Source organism: Lactuca saligna, chromosome 7, assembly GCF_052625555.1.
Source record: "Lactuca saligna cultivar CGN05327 chromosome 7, ASM5262555v1, whole genome shotgun sequence".
Lineage (NCBI taxonomy): Eukaryota > Viridiplantae > Streptophyta > Magnoliopsida > Asterales > Asteraceae > Lactuca > Lactuca saligna.
In genome coordinates this window covers 35,603,604-35,630,871 of record NC_136423.1, presented here as the reverse complement: position 1 = coordinate 35,630,871, position 27,268 = coordinate 35,603,604, and the positions used below count along the sequence as shown (strand labels likewise).

Below are 27,268 nucleotides of genomic sequence, written 5' to 3'. Positions count from 1 at the left end.
TTACACTTAGAAGAGGGATGCCGTAATCTAAGTAATAATATATTTGAAAGGTAGGCGAATGACGATTCACCAATTTCCACCATGAAAACGAAATGATTTATTAGGTTTAATTGGATTTGAAATTCCTAGATTCTTTTGAGATTCATTGAACTTTTCAATGGCATGTTTCAATCTCGATTGTGCCCTTCAAGTTTTGTGACTGGGATGTCGAGGATCACAAAACAAGGTGTGAATAACCATGCTAACTCACTTGGTACTCCTAATATTATCACCTAATCAATGTGCCGGTTAACCACACACGCTCCATTGATCTATGACAACATTAAGTTACCCTTCGTGATCCTTACTAGTCTAATTAGTGTGCCGGTTAACCACACACGCTCCACTAACGACTTGGTAAGGTACAAAGTGTGAATTCCATGGATTAGCACCATGTTCACATTTTCCTAAAATAACTAAGATTGGGAATTAAAAGAGTTTAGTTATTTTATAATATTCATTATACTTTTAATGAGGATTTAAAGTCATTGTTCTACCCGTTCGGCTAACGACCCTCCACCGATCAAGCAAGCGGTGGGTGAGAGTATACACCCATTAAGTCACCATTTTATAGGCAACAACCTTATACCCACCTTATAGACCGGCTTCGTGAATGAGGCCTACTAACGGTAAAACGACTTATTCTTATACATATATATAATAATTAACCATTAATGTTATAAATAGTATAAGGGTTGAATTTTAACTATTAAAACTCTAAGGTTTGGAATTAAAGTTTATTAAAGTGTGTGAAACTTTACAAATTCCAAAACTTGAGGGCAAGTTTTGTAACTTTGCAAAACTCTTCATTTCATAACTTATGAATTAAAGGTTCATAAAAATGAAGACTCTTCATTTTCATGTAACTTATGTGTTTTAAGTGTGTGTTAAATGAAAGTGACCTTTGGTAATCCATAACTTGAGGACAAATTATGGACTCCATTAAAACACATAAATGATTAAGAATTAATTCTAAACAATTCAGCAAATAATTCCTATCATTTTCTAAATTCATAAGAACATGAACATGATCATCAAAAATTCAAGAATTATATGAACACATAAAATCATGGAATTTTGATATATGCTATTGTAAATGGATTAGAACAACCATTACACCAACTAAAATAAGTTTTATAACACCAAAACAGTTTAGGGTAATGTTTCTAGTCCATTTCCAGCAGCAAAAGTCGAGATTCTGCATTCTTTCGATCCTACTCGCCGAGTGCACGAACGGACTCGCCGAGTAGGTTGAAGTTTGCCTTGGACTCGGCGAGTCCCCCCAATGGACTCGGCGAGTCGACCATGCAGACAGCAACGATTTCGACTTTTTTCAATATTTTGCATCAAGTATCAAACAAGCAAGCCTAGGCTCTGATACCACTGTTGGGTTTTGAGCAATCTAACACTTCCTAAGTGTGCATGCAACCCTAATAAACCTTGGATCTATGTTTGTCTAAATACATGCAAAATAATAATTTTCCAAGGTTTATAACCTATCTAACATGGCATGGGGAACATTTCAACATAAAAAGAGTTAGAAGAGATTACATACCTTTTGTTGTGTTGGGTTCTTAGGAGTTTGAGGGCCAAGCACCAATAGTGTGAATGCCTCAAATGGAATCACAAACACCACAAACTCTTGGAAAACTTTGATGAGAGTATATACACCTTGTATAATTCGGCCACACACATGCACACACACACTAGAACACTAGCTTTCTCTTAGGCTATCTTAGGCTCTTTTTCATGCTCCATAAGCATGCTTATATAGTATGCATGGTTAGGGTGAAACCCTAATAACCCATGTCTTTTCCTTTTCCAAGGATCCATGGGTTAAAAGCTCCATGGATCATCCATGGACTTCCACATAAGCCTAGCCCATTAACAAATGAGTATTAGCCCACACTATATAAAACAAATAGCCCATAATTTAATTAGTATTCCTTTTAATCTCTAAATTAATCCATAATTAATTTAAGACTAAAACTAATTAAATAACGTAACTTCATATTAATATATTATAACTCATAATATATTAATAAACATATGTGTATAACTCTCATAAAATTATCCATAATAGTTTGGATGAGATGCAACCCAAATGGACCATGCCGGTCGGGTCAAGTATATACCAAATAAGTTATGGACTTAGACACCTTATCCAACAGGCCTGGGGTATTCCAACCCGGTGGTTGAATGGGCCCATAGTATGTTGGCATTCCGACCTGATGGTTGAGGGCCTGGGGTATTCCAACTTGATGATTGACTGTACCCATAGTATGTTGGCATTCTAACCCGATGGTTGAGGTCTTGGGGTATTCCAACCCGATGGTTGACTGGACCCATAGCATGTTGGCATTCCAACCCGATGGTTGAGGGCATGGGGTATTCCAACCCAATAGGTGATTGGACCCATAGTATGTTGTTATTTATATATGTTATATGTATGTGTGTTGGTACTTTAGGGGAACTCACTAAGCTTCGTACGTACAATGTTGGTTTATGTTTTCAGGTACTTCAGTGCACCATGTCAAGGTGAATGCATGACCGTACACATCCTCGTGTATTCTACTTATGATTTCTAGGAAACTCTGATAATGTGAATGTTTCAAAAACTATGTTGAGATAGAATATGATTTTTAAATAATGTTTTGGAAACATTAGTTTTTGTAAACACTTCTGTAGAAAAAGGGTTGTTTTGAAAAGTTTAAAATTTATGAAATTTTGTGTTTATTACATCTCTGCTCGATGAAGTGATAACCAATCCATTCTGAAGATCACATTGAAACTTCCAATGGTCATAATTAGGGGTGAGAAGGCAATCAGTGAGCATTTCTAAGGTGCTTTCTACCTGTTCGTTTGCTACTTTTGTTATGAAAGCTTTGGTAAGTTTTCACGATTTATGGTAAATCTTGATTCTAAACAATAACCATGGTTTGTTCCTGGGGAGCATATATAGCAACTTGCATAAATTCTCTTCCTTTTCCTCCTTGGTTCTTCAGTTTTGGGCAGTCCTTCTTGAATGCCCTGGTTGATTGCACTCGAAGCAAATATGGCTTCCTCCTATAGCAGTGGTTGAGGTTGTGTTGTTTGGGGCCTTTTTTTTATAAAACTTAGAGGTGTGACCTCTCAAGTTACAGATGCTGCAGGCCATGCAATTTCCGACATGGTGGAAATTACACTTGGTAGAATGGGGTAAATTCCTAGAGTAGGGCTATGATTGAGTGGGAGTGTTTTTGATTACAGCATACACATCTATAGGTTTTGTATTGGGTTTGCAATGTTTGAATTTCCCCTTTAACTTGTCATGGAACTTCCCTTTCGTACTCCCAACCTGGTTCTTCTCAGTTTGTGGGGTTATGGTACCCTGATGAATACACTGCTTAGTCAATTGATTTTCCAATTGCTTAACACTATCAAAGGCAGTGGGTCTGGATGCAGTAACCAGACCTTGAACTGGTGAAGCTAGTCCCCAGATGTACCTTTTGGTATTTTTGTATTTTGGGTTCACCATTCCCGGGTAAAGGTTTGTGAGGTTGTTAAATCCAGAGGTGTAAGTAGTCAACTTCGATCCTTTTATGGTAAGGTTCCAAATTATAGAGAGAAAATTAAAATCCTACCAATTTCAAACGGTAAAGAGAAGTTTGGAGACTACCGAATGATCGATTGGGAACTATGGGTTTCTATCCTATGACGGTAGCGGAGCTATTGGTTCTTTTGTTCTTCTTTGGGTTTAGGTAAACTAGGAAAATTTGAATGTTATCCAAGATTTTTAAGTATTTTTAAAATGTATATGTTGTTTTAGGGTTGATATAAGGTTTCTAAGGTACTAGTTTTTTTGTAGTGAATCTTGTGAACATCCTTTAAACTCTAAAACTTTAAACATTTGTAGTCTGTCAAACTCATTGCTCAAGGTTTGTTGTTCACCGACCCGAACATAATTAACATACAGGTACGTTCCAAGTTTATTTATGGTATGCCTTATGTATGGTACTAACCTTAATTTAGGTGTTTGACCTAAAGGTTTGAGTTGGTAGTATTAGTTGGAGGCATGTTAGAATTTTATTAAGTGTTCTCATCGCGGGTCAGAGTATATATAACTCATATATATTATCATTGTTGGGGTTTGTAGTATTATTATATTTTGTTTTTTACTCCAAGACTACCAAGCACAAACGAGGGCCAGGCAGGAAACAAAGGAGGGCAGTACCATTTTAGCAATTAAGTCATTTTGAAATCCAACAGCCCAAGCGAAATTTCAAACCAAATTCATGGTACCGTAAGTAGCCAAGAAGTAGTGTAATTAATATTAATAATACTTTTATTAGAAGCTAGTTGCTATAGTTGTATTCCCCTTTCGAGGATACGGGTTCTCTATAGCTAATTTAACTCTGATACCAATCTATCACACCCCCAACCGAGGTGGCGGAACACGTCGGGCTGTGCGACTAAGTTCATGGATCACATAGCACAAGTACAACAATAAACAAAAGAGCATTTACATTCCATCTTGATATTTGAATACAAGTTTTTCACAAATTAATAGTAATACATGAATTGCCTTAACTGATAGGCATATAATACAAAAACAAGTAAACTAGCTCACCTGTAATCCAATTCGTCTTGAATGTATATTTAAAGATTTCTTAAGAATACATGTAGTTTTGAGGTTCAACACTAGGTTGGTGAGTATTACAGGTTTTCTGCAAAAAACATTAATACTTTTAATAAGTCTAAAAAGTATTATCTTTGTACATATAACAATAGTTAAAACAGTTTTTGCAATGAGTCTTTAAAAGCCCAAAATATATTTCAGTATAAACAATTTGTAATAAATCCTTGAAAAGCGGAAAAAAAATTTGTATTAATAAATCCATACTTTAAACTATGTTCATAATAAACCTTTGAATATCCTTAAAAACCAAACTGTTATGTTACATAAATAATTCCATACTTAAAAATAATTTTGAAAGCAATCAAGCCCATGGTGGTCAATGTGATATATATATATATATATATATATATATATATATATATATATATATATATATATATATATATATATATATATATATATATTCTAGTTAATGTTTATAGTGAATCCTATAATTTAGCTATATGACTTGAGTGTACCCCTCCCCCTACAACGCTTCATTGGACATTGTAGTAAAAATGTAGACACCTATCACCCGCTTCAATTGATCGGTCGATGGTTGTAGCTACAATCGCAGGTGGGGATCTCAACCCTGTATAGATCTACACATTTGTATCTCGCTCCGAAGATTAACGATTACAGTAGACTCAACTAATGAATAATGTCTCAGTAAAAAGCCCTTAACTAAAAATTTTGTGAATAACTCTCAGCCCTAACTTAATTGTCATTAAGTTACTAGGCATAATGAATATTGTTATATAAGGTTTATAAAAGTCGAGTATGTTCGATATGTATCTAAAAGTGTAATGGGCTCGCTTTTATAAAATAAAGAAATATTTCAAATTAATGAATATATGTACATGTATAAACGTTATTTACATAAAAATATAAATGAACATGCATGGTAATAGCTTGAATCCTTGAAATACTACAAAATTTTATAACATATGTGTTATAATATACAATATCATATAAAAATCATATATTTTATGTCACTTAGTATTTGTTGTGTGAACTAGTTATTTCACGATAAAATAATCATAATACGTATACGAAAAATGTATACTAGTTTATTCTGAGAAGCTTGACGTGAGAAACCGCAAGGTCATGATTCTTGAACTTCGAAATATTTCCGGGACCGTTTTATAACGAGATTAAAATGTTTGGGTTGTTTGGTAAAAGAAAAATGCCAAACGAGGGATTGTTTTAAATAAATGGGTTCAATCTTTGAAGGTTTTGGACTTATTTTTAATGAAGGATTTAATAGGGAGGGTAGTTTGGTCATTTTCAAGAGGGTTTAATAAATTCGGGTTTTTTTTGTGAAAAGGATTTCATGGAGGGACTAATTGCGTTTAAGGGTCTAAACTAAGGGAAAATTAAGGTTTTTAATTGCCCTTGACTTCAACGAATCGGGAAAGCGGAGGAACAACAAAAGCATCAGCTGGGAAAGGAAAACGAACGTAGAGAGAAAATAACAACGGCTTGATGACTGGCTGGTTCGTTGAGCAAGGAAGAGGGCACGAAAGCAAAAAACGAAGGAAGACGAAGGTTCGCAGGCACGCTTCGTCGGTTGATTCGCGAGAGGGAGGAGTCTCTGGGTCGAAGAGACCGAAGGAAAGCAAGAAAATGGGAGGTTTCGGGGCTGCTGGGTCGTGGGTGAGAAGGGGAAACACCCTCGTTGTTTGAGTGAACGGAAGAAGGGAAGAAGAACGGGGCAGTGAGGCTCGACAGGAAGAAGAAGTGAAGTGCGAGAGGGAAGGGTCTCCGTTCTTTGATCGGCCGTGTAGAAGAACTAGGGTAGAAGTCAAAATGGGTCTTCGAAATCTTGACTGATTGAAGGGAAGAAGATGAACGGAAGCAGCCATATCAAGAGATCGATTGATGGTGGCAAACAGGTAACCTTCTTGTTTCGTTTTTTTTTTTTTTTTTTTTTTTTTTTTTTTTTTGTGATTTGCAATCCACACAATTGATGATGAAACAGTCAGAAATTTTGACCAAAGGGTGTTTTTGGTTTGTTTCATATTACAGGGAAGGAAGATGAAGCAAAAATGTGCTGAAATTAGTGGAAAAGAAGAATGATCGAAAGAGGACTGTTGTTCTATTGGTTTCAGCTTCCATTAAGAAAAAAATTACAAACACGTTTTCTTTTGTATTTAAACTCTTTTGCTCTTGTTTTGACAAAAGATTGTTTCGTTTGGTGTTTGATTTTTAAGAGGGGAAAGAACGAGGGTGAGGAGGGATGTACAGTCGCTTGTTCTTTTTCTTCTTTGGCTGAAGATCCATAGACCGGAAGGAAAGTTATCATCTTTTTGAATAGATTTCGATGTACTTTTATTTGAGTTTGAAGATCAAAGAAGATCTGATCGTATCAATTTTATTTTACATGATTTTGATTGTACAGAATTTGGCTGTGAAAGGAAAGAGTGTTTGTGTGTAAAATTGGGTGAGAAAGAGTGTAAGAAACTTTTGAGTGTGATTTTTGTAAAAGATGAAGTGTGGAAGCAATTATTAATTTAGCTGTTTTTTTTTTTTTTTTCATAATTGTGTGTAAGCAAAGATTTGTGTAAAGAATTGTGTTTGTGTGGCTGGCAATTCTTGACGTCGGAAAAATTTTCTGACTGGCATTTTTCTTATAGTGCCAATCGGTAGATTTTAGTTCTAAGATTCTAAAAACTCGAACGGATAAACTTTTTGAGTTGTAGAACTCCAGAAATTTGTGTTTAAAGTTTCGCGATTAATAAATCTGAAAACGTCTGATTTTTCTACTTTTATAAATATTTTTAGAAATATATTTCGAATATGAAATTACATGCTAGGCTATATCTTAGTCCAAAAATGTTTTCGGAATTTTTATTTTATGTGTGCAAATCCCTTAATAGATAGAAACAGATTTAACGATTTTAAAAAATCAGAATTATATTGGTTTTCGTTTCTTAAAACGGTCGTATTTTTAGCATACGAACTCCGTTCTGGATGTTCTTTATATTTTCGAAAATAGGGAAACACGTACTACGAGACTAGAGTGTTTATTTTTCTCACAACGGCTTAATACAAAATTTCAATTTTTCAGATGCATTCCTTAGGTTGTTGTTTGAGCTATTTGTTTCGTTTGTAAATTTACACATTCGAAATTAAGACACCATCTGGTATCTTAAAATAGTTAAAATAACTCATTTATTTTACATTCGATGCTCTAAAACTCGATGAATAAAATTACAAATAGATTAACTATGAACTTGACCGTTCACAGTCTTTGACCTAAATTATGGGATGTCACATTACTTACTCGTTACGGGAATTTCGTCCTTAAATTATTATGGTTAAAATATTTTGTACCACTATCATTTCGTTCCATTATCGTTTCGTTCCATTAGTGGAGGGAGCATCGCTGAAAAATTGTAAAAACTTTTGTTTCATTTGATCATCACGTTTCCAAGTAAACTCCGACTCTTTATGAGAGTTCCATCGGACATTTACTATAGTTATTCGGCTTTATTTGAGCCTTTTGATTTCTTGATTCATGATCTCCAACAGTTCTCTCACAAAGTGAAGTTTAATGTTGGCTTGGATCTCATCGCGTGGAAAGTTAAGGTTTTTATTAGAGAGATGCTTTTGAAATTATATACGTGGGAGGTGTCGTGAACTTTTTTGAGTTCTTGAGGTAGATTAAGTTTCTAAGCCACCGGAACAACCCTTGCCAGGATTTCAATAGGTCCGATGTAACGGGGGTTTAGTTTACCTTGTTTTCCAACTCTAATGACACCTTTGTATATTGCAAACTTTAGTAGGACACGGTTTCTTACTTTGAATTCTATGGGTTTGTGTCTCGTGTCGGCGTAGCTTTTATGACGATTATGTGCAGCCTTTAATTGTTCCTTCACCTGAACAATCTTATCCGTTGTTTCATGAATGATATCAGTACCATTGAGTAGAATATCTGTAGCATGCTTTTTAGCTCGTTGGGTATCTCCAACTTCTGTTCAGCCTATCGAAGAACGGTATTTGGGTCCATACAATGCCTCGAATGGACCGGCCTTTATGCTAATGTGATAACTATTGTTGTATGGAAATTCAACCAGTGGTGAGTAAGTATCCCCTAAATTACGTAAGTTTATCTCCCAAGCACAGAGCATGTCTTCCAAAGTTTATATGGTTCCTTCACTTTGTCCATCCGTTTGAGGATTATACGCAGTACTCATGTCGAGTTTGGTTCCTACGAACCTTTGCAATGATTGTAAAAATATGTAAGTGAATCTGCTATCTCGGTCCGAGAAAATAGTCATTGGCTCATAATGGAGCCTGACTATCTCCTTGAGATAGTTCCTGGTAAGTTTCTCCATCTTATCGGTTTATTTGATGGCTAGGAAATGGATGGACTTAATCGAATGGTCAACCACTTCGCAGTTGGTCTCAAAACATTTTGAAGTTCTTGGCAACTTCATTATGAAGTCCATGGTCATTTTTTCCTATTTCCATTATGGGGCTGATGATTGTTGTAGTAGACCAGACGGCTCTTGGTACTCTTCTTTGACTTTAGAGAAAGTCAAGCACTTACTGTTATAGTTGGCAATCTCTGCCTTTATTTGGGTCACCGATAAAGATTTTTGAGATCAAGATACATCTTATCTGATCCAGGTTGTATCGATTATCTCGAATTATGAGCTTTATTCAAAACTAGACTCCAGACTTCACCAAATATTAGGGTCCAAATTCGATTCAAGAAATATCGTGTTCTGTCTTCCTTGAGGTTGAACTGATTATCCATACCGCATAGGTTCCCTTTTATCATATTCTCAGCTTTGAGTGCTTCTTGCTGAGTATCATGGATGGTTAGGGTTAGAGATTTTACAAGAACAGTCTTTTGCTCACTCTTTCCTGCTTAAAGCATCTGCCACGACATTTGCTTTTCCATGATGATAACGAATTTCACACTCATAATCATTTAGCAATTCGACACACTTTCTTTGTCTCATGTTGAGCTTCATCTGGTCGAAGATGTGTTACAATCTTTTGTGGTCGGTGAACACGACACACTTTGTTCCGTAGAGATAGTGTCTCCAAAATTTTAAGGCAAACATTATAGCTCCTAACTCTATGTCATGGGTAATGTAGTTGGTCTTGTTTGGATTAAGTTATCTAGGTACGTATGTAATGACTTTATTCTTTCTGTATCAGCACGCATCCTAACCTTTGGTGTGAGGCATCGCAGAATACTACAAGGTCTTTTGTTCCTTCTGGAAGAGACAAAATTGGTGCACTGCACAAAAACTACTTCAATTTCCGGAAGGCAAACTCTTGATTTTCTCCCCAATCAAACTTGTTGTCTTTCTAGGTTAGTGCGGTGAGAGGCTTGGCTATTTAAGAGAAGTTCTTGGACAATCTCCAATCATAGTCTGCAATCCCTAGGAATTGGTATACTTCGTTTAGTGTCATTGGTCAATCCGAATACCTTAACCAGAAACTTGTAGCGACCGTACCGAGTCCTGAATGTCGTCTTTGGAATGTCTACTTCTTGAACTCTGATTTGATGGTTTCCGAATCTTAGATCGATGTTTAAGTAGTAACAGGATCGATGTATTAGTGGAACATGTCATCGATCCTCGGGAGTAGATATTGGTTCTTGTTGACGAGTTTGTTATACTCTCGATAGTTAATGCATATCCTAAATGATCTATCCTTATATTTGACAACAATATCAGAGCTCCTCATGGATAGAAGCTTGGCCAGATAAATTCTTTGTCAATAAGTTCTTAAAGTTGACTGAATAGTTCTTGCACTTCCTTTTTGTACTCCCAACCTAGTTCTTTTCAGTTTGTGGGGTCATGGTACCCTGATGAATACATTGCTCAGTCAATAGATTTGCCAATTGCTTAACACTATCAAAGGTAGTGGGTCTGGATGTAGTAACCAGACCTTGAACTGCTGAAGCTAGTCCCCAGATGTACCTTTTGGTATTTTTTTTATTTTGGGTTCACCATTCCCGGGTAAAGGATTGTGAGGTTTTTAAATCGAGAGATGTAAGCAGTCACCTTCGATCCTTTTATGGTAAGGTTCCAAATTATAGAGAGAGAATTAAAATCCTACCAATTCCAAACGGTAGAGAGAAGTTTGGAGACTACCGAATGATCGATTGGGAACTATGGGTTTCTCTGCTATGACAGTAGCGGAGCTATTGGTTCTTTTGTTCTTCTTTGGGATTAGGTAAACTAGGAAAATTTGAACGTTATCCAAGATTTTTAAGTATTTTTAAAATGTATATGTTGTTTTAGTGTTGATATAAGGTTTCTAAGGTACTAGGTTTCTGCATCGAATCTTGAGAACATCCTTCAAACTCTAAAACTTTCAACATTTGTAGTTTGTCAAACTCCTTGCTCAAGGTTTGTTGTTCACCAACATGACCATAAATAACATAGGCATATGTTTCAAGTTTATTATTAGTATGACTTTGTTGGATAAGGTGTCTAAGTCCATAACTATTTCTGGTATGTACTTGACCCGACCCGGCATGGTCCATTTGGGTTGCATGGCACCATGCAATTGGATAGACTAAATGAGAGAAATAACGCTTGGAGATTATTAATATATTATAAGTTCTAATATATTAATAATATTATTTGATTAGTTTGATCAAGAATTAATTTAGAATTAATTAAGTGATCAAAAGATAACTAATTAAATATATGGGTTGATTAAGTAAATCATCCATATCTTGTATAGTGGGCTAAAAGGCTCCATGGACTATCAAGTTGGGTTCCACCCATAGGATGCTCCATGGGAGTTACAAACCCATGGGTCATGGAAATGAAGAGTCATGACACATTAGGGTTTAACCCTAAGTGTGTCAACACTATATAAGTAATATGATCTCCTCCCAAATCGGTTGCAACAAAGAAATAGAGGGCTTGGCCGATTTGAAGAAGTGAGTATACTCTCATAAGTTCTTCCAAGAGCATTTGGTGTTGTGTGAAGCATTTGAGGCATCACCACTTGAGGTGCTAGGCTCACAAGGTTTCAAGGAACACAAGCAACAACAAGGTAAGTTATTCTATCTATACTTTATGTTAAAATTGTTCCCCATGTATGCTAGATAGGAATATAACCTTGGAAATCAACTTTGCATGACAAATTAGACAAACATAGATCCAAGGTTATTAGGGTTGCATGTACACTTAGGAAGTGTTAGAATGCTCAAAACCCATCAGTGGTATCAGAGCCAGGTTTGTTTGTTCTTATTTGTGCTTAAAAGTTGAAAAACAGAATCGAAAATTTGTTGTCTGCGATCGGACTCGTCGAGTCTATTGGGGGGACTCGTCGAGTCCATGTGTATCTTCAACCAACTCGGCGAGTCATGTTCTTGCACTCGACGAGTAGGGTCGAATGAGTGCAGAATTTCGATTCAGTTGCTGGAAAATGAATTAGAAACATTACCCTAAACTGTTTTAGTAATTGTAAACTTGTTTTTTGGTGGTGTAATGTTTTGCTAATTCATTTACAACAACTAGTTATCAAAATTACAAAGTTTTATGTAATTTTTTATTATGTTCATATTCATTTTCTTGTTCTTATGATGTTTTAGATGATCATAGGAATTATTTGTAACCTATTTGGTAGTTTAATTCTTGATCATAATGTGTTTTAATGGAGTTCATAACTTATCCTTAAGTTATGGAAAACCAAGAGTCACACTTGAGTTAAAACCATTAAGAAAACACAAGAGTTATAAAAAATGAAGAGTCTTCATTTTATGACTCTATTAAACTCATAAGTTACAAGAAATGAAAAGTTTTGAAAGTTACAAAACTTGCCCTCAAGTTTTGGAACAAGTAAAGTTAAGTTAAAACTTTAGTTCCAACCCCTAGAATTTTAAAAGTTAAAATTCAACCCTTATACTTATATTATGATGATTTAACAATTATATATATATGTATAAGAACAAGTCGTCTTACCGCTAGTACGCCTCATTCACGAAGCCGGTCTATAAGGTGGGTATAAGGTTGTTGCCTATAAAATGGTGACTTAATGGGTGTATATTCTCACCCACCGCTTGCTTGACTGGTGGAGGGTCGTTAGCCGAACGGGTAAGACAAGGACTTATAAATTCTCATTCAAAGTATGATGAATATATAAAGTAACTAAATGTTTATTAAATTCCCAATCTTAGTTACTTTAGGAAAAATGTGAATAAGGTGCTAATCCATGAAATTACACTTTACACTTTGTCTGAGTCGTTGGTGGAGCGTGTGTGGTTAACCGGCACACTAACTTGGACTTAACAAGGTAGGTAAAGGGTGACTTAAGGTTTATTATAGTATCGGTGGAGCGTGTGTGGTTTACCGGCACATCGATTGAGTGATAAACTTTAAGGGTACCAAGTGATTTGCATGGTTACTTCACACCTCGTTTTGTGATCCTCGGCATCCCAGTCACAAAACCTGGAGGGCACTCCCGAGATTGAAACATGCCTTTGAAAAGTTCATTGGATCTCAAAGAATCTAGGAATTTCTAAAACCAATAAAAACTAAATATTTATTATTTCGGTTTTCGTGGTGGAAATTGGTGAATCGTCATTCACCTACCTTTCAAATATGGTATAGCTTAGATTACGGCATACCTCTTCTAAGTTATATTATATTGTGATTGGATCCTAGCCTTAATATTACATTTGGGTGTTTTATTAAGGACTCTCTTAAATCTAAACTAAACTTGTTCTTCTTTTTCAGATGTCTTCAAATAATGCTTCTGGCTCGAATCCTAATGGCTCCTTTACTCTTATGAGTCTATGTGGGAAAGTCACCTTTGATGGATCCAACTTCAATAGGTGGATCAGAAACATCAGGATGATTACCCGCTACGAGGACAAAGAATATGTCCTTGACAAGGAGCTTAAGGAAATTGACGAGTCCACTGCAACTCCCCAGGAGATCGCTGACTTTCATACTCATGAAAGAGATGCAACCAAGGTGGCTTGCATCATGTTAGCCACCATGACAGCTGAACTCCAAAAGTCTTATGAAGACTTCTACCCTTATGAAATGCACCAAGATTTGATGGAAAGATACCATCAAAGTGCACGACAAGAGAGGTACGAAGTCATCTGCTCCATGATAACAACCATGATGAAGGACGGAGAGTCCGTCACGAGCCACATGCAGAAAATGCAAAGGTATGTGGATCGGTTGCTGAAGCTCAATGTGAACTTCCCTGAGGAGCTTGCAATAGATATCATTTTGCACTCCTTACCATCGTGCTATGATCAATTCCGCATGACATATCACATGAACAAGGAAGAGGTCACCCTCAGCAAACTTCAGGGACTTCTCAAGACCGCAGAAACAGGTCTTAAGGGGAAGTCGGTTGCTATCACTCCTACTCCAGAAACAACTCCGGTCTTGGCAATCGGGCAAAGTCGAGGGAGGAAGAGAAAGAGATCTTCAAAGGGTACCAAGGCTCGGACCCTTGATGGCTCTTCTTCAAGTGGAACCAAGAAAGGTTTCATTACTCCTTCTTCTAACCCAAAAGAGGCTGAATGCTTCTATTGCCACGAAAAAGCTCATTGGAAGCGGAACTGCCCAAAGTACCAGCAAGATGTAAAGGATGGGAAAGTCAAACCCAACCATGCAGGTATTTACACTATCATTTTTAATAACTCACCCCATTCGAAATCTTGGGTCCTTGATACAGGTTGCGGAATTCATATTTGTTGTGACTTGCAGGGACTAGGAAGAAGTGAGAATGTGGAGCAAGGAAGAATAAACTTAATCATGGGGAATAGGAAAGTTACACCTGTCACCAAGATTGGAGTTTATACTTTATCGCTAAGTAGTGGGTTAAATTTAGATTTGAATAAATGTTGTTATTCGCCAGAAATGGCAAGAAATATTATTTCCTTTCATGCATTGTACAAACAAGGTTTCACCTTTTCGTTTGATAATGAAGTTGGTTCGATTAATGCTTTCTTTAATAATGTACTTTATTTTAAAGCATTACCTTGTGATGGTGTGTATGAAGCTGTATCTATTGTAGATAACTTAGGAAATAATGTTTTGTGTATTGATTCTACTAATAATAATAACTTGGATAAAGCATCATTATGGCATTGTCGTCTTGGACATATAAGCAAGAAACGCATAGGCCAACTCCAAAAAGATGGAGTCTTGGAGTTGTTTGACCTAAAGTCAAATGATAGTTGCGAATCATGCTTACTTGGAAAAATGACAAAGTCACCCTTCACAGGCTCATGTGAAAGGGGTGAAGGTTTGTTGGACCTTATACACACGGATGTGTGTGGACCATTCAAACATCCCACAAGAGATGCTAATCGTTATTATTTGACTTTTACCGATGATTACAGTAGATATGGATATGTCTACTTAATCAAGCATAAGTCAGAGACTTTCGAGAAGTTTAAGGAATTTAAACAGGAAGTCGAGAATCAATTAGGCAGGAACATTAAGATGCTTCGATCCGATCGAGGTGGTGAGTATCTTAGTTCAGAGTTCCTCGACTATCTAAAGGAATGTGGGATTGTCTCACAATTGACACCTCCCAGGACACCGCAGTTGAATGGTGTGGCTGAGAGGCGTAATCGAACCTTGTTGGACATGGTTCGTTCCATGATGAGTCGAGCTTCGCTACCAATCTCATTCTGGGGGTATGCCTTAGAGACTGCCGCCCATATCCTTAATCTAGTCCCTACAAAGAAAGTTGCCAAAACTCCTCACGAGATGTGGACTGGTAAAGTACCTAAACTAGACCACATCAGGATTTGGGGATGCGAGGCTTTCGTGAGACGCGAGACTCATGATAAGCTCGAACCCCGAAGCGAGAGGTGTATTTTCATCGGCTACCCACAACAATCCTTTGGTTACCTCTTCTACAGACCTAGTGACAATGTGGTCTTTGTAGCAAGAAGAGGAGTCTTTCGAGAAAGAGAGTTTATAAGCCAAGGAGACAGTGGGAGGCAAGTTGATCTTGAAGAAATTCAAGAGTCAAGTGGTGAAGGAACTTCAAACTCTAGCCCTCAACTTGAGGAGGAAACTCCTGTTGAGCCAATTGACGAATCTGTACCTCTGAGGCGTTCCACGAGAGTTAGGAGTGCACCTGAGCATTACTATGGATTCCATATTACTGCAGAAGGTGAGACACTTATTAGTGATGAGACACTAGTAAGTCATGATGACCCTAACAGCTACGAGGAAGCCATGGCGGGCCCCGAGTCTGCTAAATGGAAAGAGGCTATGGATAGCGAGATACAATCCATGTATGACAATCAAGTTTGGAACTTGGTTGAGAATGTACCAGGTCGAAAGACTGTAGGGTGGAAATGGGTCTTCAAGAAGAAGACCGACATGGATGGTAAAGTACACACTTATAAGGCTAGACTGGTTGCAAAGGGCTTCTCTCAAATTCCTGGAGTGGACTATGATGAGACCTTTTCTCCGGTAGCCAAGATTAAGTCTATTCGGGTTCTGTTAGCCATAGCCGCATTTCATGACTATGAAATTTGGCAAATGGATGTCAAAACCGCTTTCCTTAATGGAAAGTTGGCTGAAGATGTTTACATGAGTCAGCCAGAGGGTTTTGTCAGTAACGAGTACCCTAATAGAGTGTGTAAGCTTGAGAAATCCATTTATGGATTAAAGCAAGCACCTCGCATATGGAATCTTTGCTTTGATGAAAAGGTCAAGGAATTTGGCTTTTCTAGGAGTGAAGATGAATCTTGTGTATATGTCAAGGCTAGTGGGAGTATAGTTAGCTTTTTGGTATTGTATGTGGATGACATACTACTCATAGGAAACGACATTCCAACCCTGCAGGAAGTAAAGTCCTGGCTTGGAAAGTGTTTCGCTATGAAGGACCTTGGTGAAGCTGCCTATATTTTGGGGATAAGGATCTTGAGAGATCGGAGTAAAAGACTAATTGGACTTAGTCAAAGTACCTACTTGGAGAAGATTCTGAAGAGATTCAGAATGCAAGACTCCAAGAAAGGAGAGTTACCCATCCAGAGTAGCGCCAAGCTGAGTAAGACACAAAGCCCTAGCACTGAGGCTGAGATAGCAGAAATGAGTCGAATACCTTATGCTTCGGCTATAGGTTCGATCATGTATGCTATGACGTGTACTCGACCTGATGTAGCCTTTGCCTTGAGCATGGTTAGCAGGTTTCAGGGGAACCCTGGCAAGGCACACTGGATTGCGGTAAAGAATATTCTCAAGTACCTACGAAGGACTAAGGACTGGGTACTTACCCTCGGTGGGAGTGATGACTTGAGAGTTATAGGGTATAGTGATGCTAGCTTCCAGACTGATAGGGATAACTTCCGCTCTCAGTCGGGCTGGGTCTTTACCCTAAATGGAGGAGCAATTTCTTGGAAGAGTTCCAAGCAAGAGACAGTGGCAGATTCTACTTGTGAATCAGAGTATATTGCAGCTAGCGAAGCGGCAAAGGAGGCGTTATGGCTGAGGAACTTCATTGGAGACCTTGGAGTTGTACCAGCTATTAAAGAGCCGATGGAAATTTTCTGTGATAGTGAAAGTGCTGTTGCCTTAGCCAAGGAACCAAGGGATCACGGGAGATCCAGACACATCGACAGAAAATACCATTTCATCAGACATCGGATCGAAGAAGGACTCCTCGTGGCAAAGAGGGTATCATCGGATGAGAACCCGGCAGATCCCCTCACGAAGGGACTGACTCGGATTAAGCATCTCCAGCATGCTCGGAGCATAGGGCTGAAGGATGATATTAGATTTAGTAGTTAGATAATATCGAAATTTGTAAAGTGTAATTGACATTTGATGATGAATAAAAGTGTTTTATTTATAAGTAAAGTGTTGCTATCTCTTGTCGATCGTTTACTATATTTCTTTTGCATGTTTTGACTTCCAGAATAATTTTGTTTGGTATAACATATTATTCAAACCTCCACAGTCGGTCATATGTTGGAAGTAGGAATGAATCAAGACTGTCATGTTTGGTTGTAGAGGTCTGGGACAAGGCTACAACAATCATGAGTGCTCATAAGTTCTGAGCATTGGACTCAACCCACGCTCACTGGAATCACTTCATGGGATTCTATCTCGAGTGATCGTGAGACGGTAATATCATATAAGTCTTTAAACCTAGAGATATGATTTGTTACTTACAAGTTGGTTAGGCATTGATTGTACGAAAAACGCATTGGTAACTCGATGTTATAAAATCGTGCTCTTATGTGTAATTCAATGAGTAGTAGAACAAACATATGAGTCGAAGTTTATCTGTTCCTTCTTGGATTAGAAGCTGATATCTGGGCCCCTCGATGATTTTGTTTTGACCTATGTACCGGGCCCGGTCAGAACTAAATTGATGTGTTCAATAAAGTTATTTGTCAAACAAATCGGAAATCGGGAAACAAATGTTGGACAATAAGTAAGACATTGTTCCATGTGTTTGTCCAACTGATATCTAGAACAGAGGATTATATGATCACTTATCTTAAATGGCGTACGATCATCTTTTCAAGTTTCGAGAAACCTTGTAAAGAGCTACGATTGCCGATCGGTTCCTGAAGTCATACTTGCAGTAATAGTTACTAGACTTATCCAAGTGGGAGACTGTTGGATAAGGTGTCTAAGTCCATAACTATTTCTGGTATGTACTTGACCCGACCCGGCATGGTCCATTTGGGTTGCATGGCACCATGCAATTGGATAGACTAAATGAGAGAAATAACGCTTGGAGATTATTAATATATTATAAGTTCTAATATATTAATAATATTATTTGATTAGTTTGATCAAGAATTAATTTAGAATTAATTAAGTGATCAAAAGATAACTAATTAAATATATGGGTTGATTAAGTAAATCATCCATATCTTGTATAGTGGGCTAAAAGGCTCCATGGACTATCAAGTTGGGTTCCACCCATAGGATGCTCCATGGATGCTCCATGGGAGTTACAAACCCATGGGTCATGGAAATGAAGAGTCATGACACATTAGGGATTAACCCTAAGTGTGTCAACACTATATAAGTAATATGATCTCCTCCCAAATCGGTTGCAACAAAGAAATAGAGGGCTTGGCCGATTTGAAGAAGTGAGTATACTCTCATAAGTTCTTCCAAGAGCATTTGGTGTTGTGTGAAGCATTTGAGGCATCACCACTTGAGGTGCTAGGCTCACAAGGTTTCAAGGAACACAAGCAACAACAAGGTAAGTTATTCTATCTATACTTTATGTTAAAATTGTTCCCCATGTATGCTAGATAGGAATATAACCTTGGAAATCAACTTTGCATGACAAATTAGACAAACATAGATCCAAGGTTATTAGGGTTTCATGTACACTTAGGAAGTGTTAGAATGCTCAAAACCCATCAGACTTATCTACGGTACTAACCCTAACTGAGGTGTTTGATCTAAAGTGTTTAGTTGGTAGTTTTAGTTGGAGGCATGTTAGAATTTTATTAAGTGTTCTCATCATGGGTCAGAGTATATATAACTCTTATATATTATTGTTGGTGGGGTTTGTAGCATTATTATATTTTTTTTTTGTACTCCAAGACTACCAAGCACAAATAAGAGTCAGACAGGAAACACCGGAGGGCAGGACCATTTTAGAAATTAAGTCGTTCTTAAATCCAACAGCCCAATTGACATCTCAAACCAGATTCCTCGTACCGTAAGTTTCCAAGAATTAGTGTAATTAATATTAATAATACTTTTATTAGAAGCTAGTTGCTAGAGTTGTATTCCCCTTTCGAGGATACGAGTTCTCTATAGCCAATTTAGCTCTGATACCAATCTGTTACACCCCCGGCCGAGGCGGCAGAAATATTGTAAACACCTATCACCCGCTTCGATTGATCAGTCGAGGGTTGTAGCTAGCAACCGCAGGTGGGGATGTCAACCCTGTATAGATCTATACATATGTATCTCACTCCGAAGATTAACGGTTACATTAATATGGGTATTCTTAGTATTTAAACTCAGCTAATGAATAACGTCTCACTAAAAAGTGCTTAACGAAAAAGTTTGTAAATAACTCTCATCCCTAACTTAATTGTGATTAAGTCACTAGGTATAATGAATATCGTTGTATAAGGTTTATAAAAGTCAAGTATGTCTGACATGTATGTAAGAGTGTAATGCACTGGCTTTTATAAAATAAATCAATGTTTCAAATTAATGAATATATATACATGTATAAACATTGTGTGCTTAAACATATAAATGAATGTAACGCCTGATTCCTGGTATGCATTTAAATAATATTTCATTCATTTTTATAAAGCACCTCGACGAGTTGGTAGCCCCAAACTTATCGATTAGAGATCAGAAGGGATGCGGGTTTTTAAGCAACCTACTCGGTGAGTTGAGAGCCCCCAACTCGACGAGTAGGACTTCCAGGATGAAACCCTAATTTCAGGGTTTCGCACCCTATTTAAGCATCTTAATCCCCACTTACTGGCCTCATTTCCAGCTTCCAAGTCCTAAACCCTAGATCCAGAAACCCTAATGCAATTGTGAGCTTGTGAGGTATTTGTGAGTGAAACTTTGTTTGTGTTTGAAGCTTGTGAAGGAAGGAGGAGCTTAAGGATTCAAGAAGAAGATAGTAGATCTAGAGACTTCGTTTCTTCCTCATCATTTTCTGGTAAGCATGTCTCAAACTTTCCTAGTAGCTTCATAGATCTCTTTATCATCATTTTATGGGGTTTTGGTCCAAGAATCTTGATCTTTGGGACATGGACGTCCCAAGTGAGTATACCATCAGATCTGGAATCATGGAGGGTTTTCATGGCATAAAGGTTCAAACTTTATGACCATTAAAGCCCCATGCAAGCCATAGGATGTCATTTTGGCCTTTTAAGCTCCAAAAGGACATGCATGCAGTGAAAGGTGGAAACTTTACGTGTTCATGTAGTATTTATGGTCTAGATCTCTATTTGTAAGCATTAGTTTGGTGTATGGGTGGCTTGTGGACCAAGATCTTGGTCCTAAAGGGTTAGGGTTTGAGCTAAACCCATGAAATAGAGGTATTAATGGGTAAAGGTGGAAACTTTACCCTTAAAAGGACATTTTCAGTGCATATGAGAAATATGAAGCTTAGATCTGAAGAGTAGGGGCTTAATTCGTTAAGATGGACCAAACAGACTAAGGAACTCGTCGAGTCCATAGGGGAACTCGACGAGTTGAGTCGATTTGTCCCGATTCTGTACCAGGTAGAACTCGACGAGTCCAAGGATGGACTCGACGAGTTGACTCGCTTTATCTTGACTACGAGTAGCAAGGGAACTCGGCGAGTCAGGGGGATGACTCGATGAGTTGGATCGCGATTTTAGGATTTCTAATTTATAGAACTTGGCGAGTTTATGGGTAAACTCGTCGAGTTGAGTCAACCCAGAATGTTGACTTTGACTAGAATGTTGACTTTGACCAAGGGTAAAGTAGTCATTTTACCCTAAGAAAGATTTTGGATCTTGATTAAGTGTTATTGTGATGATGTTAGCTGGGGAGTCGTGGAAGCAGCCGATAGAGATTTCCATACCGAGAGATTCAGCAGCCAGCTTGTGAGGTGAGTTTTCCTCCTGTATAAACGGGTCGAAGGCACCAATATTGACCCCGTTTATGTATTATAGCATGTGCTGGACTAGGTCCGATGTCGGGGTTAGCCCGATGTAAATTATATGTTTCCGGACTTCGGTCTGATGTCGGGGCTAGCCCGAGGAATGTTTGTATGCTTGATGTCTTCGCGATTCTTGCATGTGTATGTTTATATGTTCCGGACTTTGGTCCGATGTCGGGGCAAGCCCGAGGAATATTTAGCTTATATGTTCTGTGTTATATGTTCCGGACTTCGGTCCGATGCTAGTGCAAGCCCGAGGAATGTTTATATGTTTATGTTATGCGTTTATGTTACATGCTTGTTGATATGTTATATGTATACCGGACTTCGGTCCGATGCCGGGTGGGGCCCGATGGCGGATTTGTCCGATGCCAGGTGGGGCCCGATGTAGCGGGCAAGGCCCAATGTGTGTTATTATGCGATTATGTGTATGGTATGTGGTAGTTTGGGGAGACTCACTAAGCTTTGTGCTTACAGTTTTCAGTTTTGGTTTCAGGTACTTCCGTTAGGAAAGGGAAGAGCTCGGGATGACTGCATGACACACACCACAACTTTTAGCCTGGGATGATTCACTCTGATTTTTTGACATATGATTTTGATATATTGGCAGTTGTTATAACATTTTTGAGATACACAATTTATGATTTTATATGATGAATGATACTTACGATTTTTATTTATGATTTAAAATGAAATTTTTTTGGAGCATATTTTTGTGATGTTTAAATGAACATGCATGGTAATAGCTTGAATCTTTGAAATACTACTAAATTTTATAACATGCATGTTATAATATACAATATCACATAAAAATCATATAATGTATATCACGTAGTATTTGTTGTGTAAACTGGTAATTTCACGATAAAATAACTCTAATTCGTATACACAAAATTTATTACTAGTTTATTCATAATAATATGGTAAATTGTTAAATAATAATAATTTTATAAGCTAGATTTATTGTATTCTCGCATAAAAAGGAAAATTTATTTGTATAAACAAAATATTTAGACACATATATTCCCCCCAAAATAATTAAAATATTAAAAAGGCGTCGTAAGCACTCACCCTCGAAGCGTGAGTTCGATTTGTATGAAATTGGTTTATTTTGAGAAGTTTGACGTGAGAAACCGCAAGGTCATTATTCTTGAACTTCGAAATATTTTTGGGACCGTTTCGTAACGCGTTTAAAATGTTGGGGTTGTTCAGTAAAAAATACCAAATGAGGGGTTGTTTTAAATAAATGGGTTCAATGTTTGAAGGTATGTGACTTATTTTTAATAAAGGGTCTAATAAGGAGGGTAGTTTGGTCATTTTTAAGAGGGTTTAATAAATTAGGGCTTTTTTTTTGTGAAAAGGTTTCACATGGAGCGACAAATTGCGTTTAAGGGTCTAAACTAAGGGAAAATTAGGGCTTTTAATTGCCCTTGACTTCAACGAATCGGGAATGTGGAGGAACAACAAAAGTCATCGGCTAGGAAAGGAAAACGAACGTAGAGAGGAAATAACAACGGCTTGATGACTGGTTGGTTCGTTGAGCAACGAAGAGGGCACGAAAGCAAAGAACGAAGGAAGACGAAAGCTCGCAGGCGCGCTTCGTTGGTTGATTCGCGAGAGGGAGGAGTCTCTGGGTCGAAGAGACCGAAGGAAAGCAAGAAAATGGGAGGTTTCGGGGCTGCTGGGTCGTGTGTGAGAAGAGGAAACACCCTCGTTGTTTGAGTGAACGGAAGAAGGGAAGAATAACGGGGCAGTGAGGCTCGACAGGAAGAAGAAGTGAAGTGCGAGAGGGAAGGGTCTCCGTTCTTTGATCGGCCGTGTAGAAGAACTAGGGTAGAAGTCAAAATGGGTCTTCGAAATCTTGACTGATTGAAGGGAAGAAAATGAACGGAAGCAGCCATATCAAGAGATCGATCGATAGTGGCTAACTGGTAACCTTCTTGCTTTGTGTTGTTTTTTTATTTTTTTATTTTTATTTTTTTATTTTTTTTTGCAATCCGCACAAATGATGATGAAACAGACAGAAATTTCGATCAAAAGGTGTTTTTGGTTTGTTTCATTCTACAGGGAAGGAAGATGAAGCAAAAATGTGCTGAAATTAATGGGAAAGAAGAATGATCGAAAGAGGACTGTTGTTCTCTTGGTTTCAGCTTCCATTAAGAAAAAAAAATTACAAACATGTTTTCTTTTGTGTGTAAACTCTTTTGTTCTTGTTTTGACAGAAATCAATGGAGGGTGAAAGGACTGTTTCGTTTGGTGTTTGATTTTTGAGAGGGGAGAGAACGAGGGGGAGGAGGAGGGATGTACAGTCGCTTCTTCTTCTTCTTTGGCTGAAGCTCCATAGACGGGAAGGAAAGATATCATCTTTTTGAATAGATTTCAATGTACTTTTATTTGAGTTTGAAGATCAAAGAAGCTCTGATCGTATCAATTTTATATTACATGATTTTGATTGTACAGAATTTGGCTGTGAAGGGAAAGAGTGTTTGTGTGTAAAATTGGGTGAGAAAGAGTCTAAAAACTCTTTGGTGTGATTTTTGTAAAAGATGAAATGTGGAAGCAATTATTAACTTAGCTGTTATTTATTTATTTTATTTTCATAATTGTGTGTAAGCAAAGATTTGTGTAAAGAATTGTGTTTGTGTAGCTGGCAATTTATTTTATTCAGACTATTACCCATGTTTTTTTTTTCATTATTATTATTATTATTATTATTTTACCAAAGTATAATATTCCATTTAGCTTTAAAAACAAATCTCGTTTCGCATGTCCAATTCTTTACGTCTGAAATTTTTTTAATAGTGCTGTTTGGTAATTCTAAGATTCAAAAAACCCGAACGGATAGATGTTTCAATTTGTAGAACCTCGGGAATTTGCATTTAAAGTTTCGCGATTAATAAATCTAAAAATGTTTGATTTTTTCGACTTTTATAAATATTTTTATAAAAATATTTCAAATATAAAATTAAATATTAAGCTATAACCTGAGTCCACAAATATTTTCGGAATTTCGGTTTGAGGTGTGCAAGTCCCTTAACAGATAGAAACAAATTTAGCGATTTTAAGAAATCAGTATTATACTGGTTTTGGATTCTTAAAACGGTCGTGTTTTTTCCGTACGAACTACGTTTTGGATGTTCTTTTTATTTTCGGAAACAGGTAAACACGTACTACGAGACTAGAGTGTTTGTTTATATCACAACGACTTAATACGAAATTTCAGTTTTTCAAATACATTCCTAATGTTGTCGTTTGAGCTGTTTGTTTCGTTTGTAAATTTTCACATTCGGAAGTAAGATACCATCTGGTATCTTATAATAGTTGAAATAACTAGTTTATTTGACATTTGATGCTCTAAAACTCAATGAATAAAATTACAAATAGATTTACTGTGAACTTGACCGTTCGCAGTCTTTGACCTAAATTCCGGGATGTCACGGTACTAGCATTCAAGTCTACAAGCTCATACAACAGGCATACAAGACATTTGTTTGAGCATTCTATCATGCAAATACTTAGAATATCCTTTGCCCTAACTAGCATGTGATTCACAGATTCACAATTTAAATCATATCAGATAACATGTATGGGTATCTGGGGAAAACTTACTTTAATTCGGTCGATTACATGCACCACACCCTTTCTTGTATTAAAAAACTTGTTTTTCTCTTTAAAACATTTATGTTTGAAATTTTTTACCAAATCCTCAGTTTGAGTTCAAACACACCCGAGTATATCTCGGAATCCCTCAAACCAATGATCTGATACCAACTTGTAATGTCCCAAAACAAGACTCAAAAGGTTCATATTTAAATTAAAAACCAATATCCCAAAAATATCTTCATAAAAATACTGATAAAACAAATGTATCAATCATCATATCATATCAGAGTAACTAACAAAACACGAAATGGGGGTGGTAAGTGTTTTGCAATCATCCCGGGCTCATCCCTTTAGAACTAGAAGTACCTGAAACATAAATTGAAAACATAAGCACAAAGCTTAGTGAGTTCACCAACATACCAAATACCATACATAAACAAACATATAACAGTCCCCGCCCAATGAGTGTATCGGGCCCCGCCCAAAGTCGCTTAACTGGCCCCGCCCACTGAGTATAACAGGCACCACCTAGACTTACATATAGGGCCTCGCCCACTAAGTATAACGGGCCTTGCCCAAACTTGCATAACGGACCCCGCCCAAAATACAAATCATATAAGCATATACACATACAAGAGTCACACAGACATCTAGTATCCTAGTATAACTGATCATGGGCCGGCATTGGTGTCTTAGACCCACTAAACATGGTGAGGAAACTCACCTCGCACTGTTGAATCTCACAGAAAGATCTTTGGCTGTTGGCCCGCTAAAATCCCCATGCTATCACAAAATAACATCCAATTAATAATTGGATCCGACTCACACTAAGAGTCCAAACTAGGGTAAAAGACCTTTTTACCCTACCCCTAACTTGGCCCAAGGCCAAGGCCCAATCCAAATGTCAAAAAATCCCAAATTCTAAAATAATCATCCAATGCCCAAATATGGCCCAATTTTCCAAATTGGGCCTAGACCCTCTTAATGGGCCTTCATCCAAGATGCAATAAAGCATCTTTAGTCCAAAATAGCATTCTGATGGCCCAACAAGGCCCTAATCATCCATAGTCCAATGATGGCCCAACACCATGAGCCCAAACCTTCCAAAGCCCAAATTTTGAGTACGCGGGGTGTACTCAGCTCGTACGCTAAGCGTACTCGCATGGAGGCTTATATGTGTAGCGTACCAGCTTGTACGCCCAACGTACTCCTCAGCTTTTCCAACCTTCTTTATTCAGCACTTATTCGGTTAAGTCTTCGACCCAAAACCAAGATTTGACTTCCCTAAGGTGGTTTATCATGTAAAATTGCCAACTTTATGTGCATACATGGCCTAATGGGGCTTTAGAGCTCAAAAGAGCTTAATAAATGACTTAACACATGCATGAGACCAAAACCACCATAAAGTTTGCACCATTATGCTAAAGAATCCCTTAATATGCATAGATCAACAAGGATAAGCTCCAAAGACGAACTTAGCTCACAAACCAACCAAAAAGGAATAAAAAAAAGCCAAAAACAAGCCAAGGAAATAGATCTATGAAATGAGATGACAAGCTTTGAACTTTATACCTCAAAGCCACGAAATGAAGGTGCTAAAGTTGGATCTCTAAGCTTCCCTCCAAAGAATGAGTCTTCAAGCTTCTTCATTTACTACTTCAAGATGCACAAGACCCTCAAATGATCAAAACAAGAGCACAAGGGCACAACGCAATGCAAATAGACGAATTAGGGTTTTCAAAGGGTGGATGTTGGTCTAAAATGTCCAGGAGGTGAGTTAATGAGGCTTAAAAGGGGCACAAACCCAAAAAATTAGGGTTTTCCCCTAACCAGCTTACGCTCCGTGTAACCCTCGTACGCCCAGCATATGAGGCTCGAACCTGCGATCACACTTTAGCTAGTACGCTAAGCGTCACTATGGTATGCCCGCGTACTAGCCACAAGGACCAAAATTGCAATGTTTTAATTACGAATGGCTAAAAGGAAACATACCCATTTCAAGTGTTACACCTTCAATATTTTAGCAACATCAGACAGATTAGAGAAGCATCATGTTTTTATTTCTTTCTTCATAAATCTTCATAAAGCATTGAAATTACACCAACACCGGAAGCCTTAAATGGTCAGTGGGAGGTGTTAATTAAAATTTGTGTCTTAGGAAGGGACGAAATCAAAAGCTATGATACATTTTTTAAAATCTATAAGATACATATATGATGTGGTTTAGAAGTTTTTCATGAATTCATATTTTTTATAAGAAGAAATAAAGATTTGAAACACTAAAGGTATTCTTATAAATCTCACCTCAAATTTTCAATAATTCCATTTTTTCTTTTCCTTCATTGTGATTCCTAATAATTT

General features: G+C 37.4%; 1 long non-coding RNA gene across 1 annotated transcript; it reads left to right on the top strand.

Annotated features, from left to right (window-relative positions):
• Positions 1-6,106: 6,106 nt before the first annotated feature.
• On the top strand, positions 6,107-7,232 carry LOC145006013 (uncharacterized). Its single transcript, XR_013662751.1, has 2 exons — positions 6,107-6,591; positions 6,725-7,232. It is a non-coding gene; the product is annotated as an uncharacterized LOC145006013 (long non-coding RNA).
• Positions 7,233-27,268: the final 20,036 nt, after the last annotated feature.